Genomic DNA, 6,162 nt, shown 5'->3' on the forward strand with positions numbered 1-6,162 from the left:
GTGCCTGATTTTGCATACCCCACTATGCCATGAGACATCCATATCTTCATCACTGGACAAAAATATTGTTGAGTTTGATATAATTTAAAAGCTTAAAAACAGGGTTGTCAAACTATTTTCTAATTTCTTGAAATGAATGTTTTTTTATAAAAAATATAAGGTACTGTATCTAAAAACGCATAAACTCAGATTTGTTTTATTTATTTTCGCACATGTTGTAGTTTAGACTCTAATTTACATAATGAGGTGTGTGTATGTTTGTGTTGTGCCCACCCTCAGTTGAGACACAGCATACTCTTGAATACAGGGGGGGTGTCATTTCAATCATAGAAATATAATTCATAGAATGGGCCTATCCCTTCAGACCACTGCAATTTAGCTGGTACACCATTGATATTGAAATTTTAACTTCCAATTACTATTTACAAAGAAGGCTGCCGGTCCACCCACCGTTGAATATCAACTTAAATGGGAATGTCTATTCTATTATCTATATTCCTTTGATATCAACAGGTTTCATATGGAAGATTGGCAGTGTAATTTAACTGATATCCCATTCAAGTCAACATTCTCTGATATGTGGACCTCCAACCATCTTTGTGGTACCATTTGAAAGTTGAAATGTCAATGTTTTATGTCAAATATGGTCAAAAGCTGCAACATATGCAAACAAATAAATGTTTTGTTTTAAAATGCTATCAAATTCAACCGTTTATCTTTCCCAGTGATGAAGACATGGATGTATGATGGGGTATGCCAAATGGCTCAACTTTGAGCACCTCCCTCCTGGATTTTTTGGAACATAGGTCCAAAATGTTACTTTCTGACCACTTCTACCTTATGCAAATATGTATGAAGAGTTTTGTTTGAATCAAAAAGGGGTGTGGTCAAAAAGTGATTGAAATCAAATGGAATGACCCAGAAGTAAACAGGTTGTACACTGACCCAGTTTGTAAAGACCAGTCAGTCTGGAATATCAACTACAGGTTAAATTTAGTTCAGGTTTAATATTTCACCTCAGTCATCCACTGAAGGTAACTTATAGGCCATTTACTGCAAACAGCTTGAAGTCAAGGACTGTAAACTAAACACAGTGACGTGGTGACGTACATCAGTATAAATACAGCCAAAGTCAATTATTGAGTGGCAATGTTTGCTACAGCAATGGGAGATTCATAACAATAATACACATAACAGATATGGAAGATGATAGAGGGGAGGATGAAAAATATCTGATGAAGGAGAACCCCCAACTACAGTGCATTCGCAAAGTATTCATACCCCTTGACGTATGCCACATTTTATTGTTACAGACTGAATTCAAATGTATTAAATAATTTTTTCCCTAACCCATCTACACACAATAGCCAATAATGACAAAGGGAAAGCATGTTTTTAGAAGATGTATTGATAATGAAATACAGAGTCAATACATGTTAGAATCACCTTTGGCAGTGATTACAGCCACGTCTTTCTGTTTGTCACAAAGAGCTTTCAACACCTGGATTGTGCAACATTTGCCCATTGTTCATTTCAACATTCTTCAAGCTCTGTAAAATTGGTTGTTGATCATTGCTAGACAGCCATGTTTAATTCTTGCCGCAGATTTAAGTCAAAACTGTAACTCGGCCACTCAGGAACATTCACTGTCTTCTTGGTAAGCAACTCCAGTGTAGATTTGGCCTTGTGTTTTAGGTTATTGTTGCTGCTGAAAGGTGAATTAATCTCCCGGTGTCTGGTGGAAAGCAGACTGAACCAGGTTTTCCTCTAGGATTTTGCCTGTGCTTAGCTTCATTCCGTTTATTTTTTTATCCTGAAAAACTCCCCAGTCCTTAACAATGATAAGCACACATATAACATCACGCAGCCACCACTATGCTTGAAAATATGGAGAGTGGTAGTCATTGATGTGTTGTATTTGCCCCAAACACAACACTTTGTATTCAGGGCAAAAAGTGAATTGCTTTACCACATTTTTCACAGTATTACTCTAGTGCCTTGTTGCAAACAGGATGCATGTTCTGGATTTTTTAAAATTCTGTACAGGCTTCCTTCTTTTCACTCTGTAAATGAAGTTAGTATTGTGGAGTAACTAAAATGGTGCTGTTGCTGTTCCAGATTGTTTCTAATCAGGTCATATGCTTTAAAAAAAATAGACATCTGCGATTGGACAATAGAACTAACAGGGCTCAGTTTGCTTTAAGCAGGGTTGCATTGTGTAGGCATTTGCATTAAAAGTTACTCACACAGTATGTCATCACTATTGCGTTGATTGATTAATTCCAGGCAATAACTTTGGATTGATAAGTTCTAGGTAGACGATCCACCCGAAGTTTGAATATAAACTACATTTTATCGCATTCACATTTTTCTTAACACAAATAAATAGGGCTATTTTAGGCTATAAATTCATAGCTTAAGATATAAATACACAACGTTACCGCTTCGTTTCCCCTGGCAGGAGGGGATCAGAGCCTATATGCTTCTCTAGGCTACCCGAAGATGTGGTTGTTATCAGTAGGCTACAGTTGATCAGACTGAAAGTCTGATTAATTGTGCACAAGTTGTCAAATCATGAAGCAAATCAGTGTAAACAACAGTACTTTGTCCCTATTTTCAATGCTTTTGTGTCAATATTTTTTATCACTGAATCAAAAGTGTTGGGGCATATGCCAGCTCACCACACGTTTGCCGGCTGTGCCTATCTCTGCAACATGGATAGATGCTACAAATGAAGAAACATATTCTATATATATGTTCTATACTATTTTCTATACTATCTCGAAATGTAGAGTTATTATCTTGACATTTTGAGACAGTATACATTTGTTATTTTGTTTGGGTGGCCGGGAATGGGCTCCCAAACCTTTCTGCCACTCGATGAGTCATGTACAATTGGCTGCACCATGTTTTACTGGACGTACACTGCTGTTCAAAAGTTTGGGGTCACTTAGAAATGTCCTTGTTTTTTAAAGAAAAGCTCATTTTTGGTCCATTAAAAGAACATCAAATTGATCAGAAATACAGTGTAGGTATTGTTAATGTTGTAAATCACTATTGTAGCTGGAAATGGCTGATTTTTAATGGAATATCTCCATACAGTTGAAGTCGGAAGTTTACATACACTTAGGTTGGAGTGATTAAAACTTTTTTTCCACAAATTTCTTGTTAACAAACTATAGTTTTGGCAAGTCGGTTAGGACATCTACTTTGTGCATGACACCAGTCAATTATCCAACAAGTGTTTACAGACAGATTCTTTCACTTATAAATCACTGTATCACAATTCATGTGGGTCAGAAGTTTACATACACTAAGTTGACCGTGCCTTTAAACAGCTTGGAAAATTCCAGAAAATTATGTCATGGCTTTAGAAGCTTCTGATAGGCTAATTGACATCATTTGAGTCAATTGGAGGTGTATCTGTGGATGTATTTCAATACCTACCTTCAAACTCAGTGCCTTTTTGCTTGACATCATGGGATGATCAAAAGAAATCAGCCAAGACCTCAGAAAAACTATTGTAGACCTCCACAAGCTGGTACATCATTGGGACCAATTTCCAAATGCCTGAAGGTACCACATTCATCTGTACAAACAATAGTACGCAAGTATAAACCCCATGGGACCACGCACCCGTCATACCGCTCAGGAAGGAGATGCGTTCTGTCTCCTAGAGATGAACGTACTTTGGTGTGAAAAGTGCAAATCAATCCCAGAACAACAGCAAAGGACTTTGTGAAGATGCTGGAGGAAACAGGTACAAAAGTATCTATATCCACAGTAAAACGAGTCCTATATCGACATAACCTGAAAAGCCGCTCAGCAAGGAAGAAGCCACTGCTCCAAAACCGCCATAAAAAAGCCAGACTGCGGTTTGCAACTGCACATGGGGACAAAGATCGTACTTTTTGGAGAAATGTCCTCTGGTCTGATGAAACAAAAATAGAACTGTTTGGCCATAATGACCATCGTTATGTTTGGAGGAAAAAGGGGGCGGCTTGCAAGCCAAATAACACCATCCCAACCGTGAAGCACGGGGGTGGCAGCATCATGTTGTGGGGGTGCTTTGCTGCAGGAGGGACTGGTGCGTTTCACAAAATAGATGGCATCATGAGGCAGGAAAATTATGTGGATCTATTGAAGCAACATCTCAAGACATCAGTCAGGAAGTTAAAGCTTGGTCGCAAATGGGTCTTTCAAATGCATAATGACCCCAAGCATTCTTCCAAAGTTGTGGCAAAATGGCTTAAGGACAACAAGTCAATGTATTGGAGTGGCCATCACAAAGCCCTGACCTCAATCCCATAGAATATTTGTGGGAAGAACTGAAAAAGCGTGTGCGAGCAAGGAGGCCTACAAACCTGAATCGGTTACACCAGCTCTGTCAGGAGGAATGTGCCAAAATTCACCCAACTTATTGTGGGAAGCTTGTGGAAGGCTACTCGAAACGTTTTACCCAAGTTAAGGTGTATGTAAACTTCTAACTTCAACTGTAGTTGTACAGAGGCCCATTATCAGCAACCATCACCCCTGTGGTCCAATGGCACATTGTGTTCGCTAATCCAAGTTTAAAAGGCTAATTGATCATTAGAAAACCCTTTTGCAATTATGTTAGCACGGCTGAAAACTCTTTTCCTGATTAAAGAAGCAATAAAACTGGCCTTCTTTAGACTAGTTGAGTATCTGGAGCATCAGCATTTGTGGGTTCGATTACAGGCTCAAAATGTCCAGAAACAAAGAACTTTCTTCTGAAACTCGTCAGTCTATTCTTGTTCTGAGAAATGAAGGCTATTCCATTCGAGAAATTGCCAAGAAAATGAAGATCTCGTACAACACTGTGTACTGCTCCCTTCACAGAACAGCGCAAACTGGCTCTAACCAGAATAGAAAGAGGAGTGGGAGGACCCGGTGCACAACTGTGCAAGAGGACAAGTACATTAGAGTGTCTAGTATGAGAAACAGACGCCTCACAATTCCTCAACTGGCAGCTTCATTAAATAATACCTGCAAAACACCAGTCTCAACGTCAACAGTGAAGAGGCGACTCAGGGATGCTGGCCTTCTAGGCAGATTTGCAAAGAAAAAGCCATATCTCAGACTGGTCAATAAAAAGAAGAGATTAAGATGGGCAAAAGAACACAGACACTGGACAGAAGAACGCTGCCTAGAAGGCCAGCATCCCGGAGTCGCCTCTTCACTGTTGACATTGAGACTTTTCAATTGAAATTCATTGTGGAGAGCTTATTTATATATTTTGTGATATGAATACCAGTCACCATCAGCCCATTTTATAGGTAAACTGCAGGGTAATGTAAAAGTTGTATTTAAAAAAAATCCAAGACGTAATATTGTACACTTATCATAATTAGGTTTTAGTCCAGAGAGTACAGAAAAGTCATCTTGATTTTCAATGAGACATTGCAGGGATCTAGCTTGCGGACTTAATATAAAACTTAAGTCATCGGCATACATGGACACCTTTGTTTTTAAACCTTGGATTTCTAATCTTTTAATGTTGTTATTGGATTTGATTTTTATAGACAGCATTTTGATGGTCATAATGAATAGATATGGTGACAGCAGACACCCTTGTTTAACTTCTCTTGATAATTCAAACCTCTGAGAAGTAGCCGTTATTTACTATTTTACACCTGGGGTGCTATACATTATTTTTACACATTTTATAAGAGAATCACCGAAATTGAAAAAATCCAGGCATTTATAAATAAAATCCAGTCTTTATCAAATGCCTTTTCAAAATCCGCTATAAATACCAGGCCTGGCTTCTTAGATGTTTCATGATGTTCTATTATTTCCAGTAGTTTTCGTATATTATCTCCAGTGTATCGTCCATGTAAAAAAACCTGTCTGATCAGGATGAACAATACCTGGTAAAATCCTTTTAATTCTGAGTGCTATGCATTTCGCTAGTATTTTTGCGTCACAACATTGAAGTGTAAGGGGCCTGCAGTTTTTTAGATAGACTGGGTCTTTATATTTGCCATCTGGGTCTTGTTTTAATAATAGAGAAATCAGACCTTCCTGTTGAGTACCTGACCGACTACCATTTCTATAGGAGTAGTTAAAACAATCTTACAATGGAGCTTTTAGTATATAAAAAAGGCTTGATATATATCTACCGGTATGCCATCAAGCCAT

Source organism: Salmo salar, chromosome 04 (assembly GCF_965601325.2).
Source record: "Salmo salar chromosome 04, fSalSal1, whole genome shotgun sequence".
NCBI classification, from domain to species: Eukaryota; Metazoa; Chordata; class Actinopteri; order Salmoniformes; family Salmonidae; genus Salmo; species Salmo salar.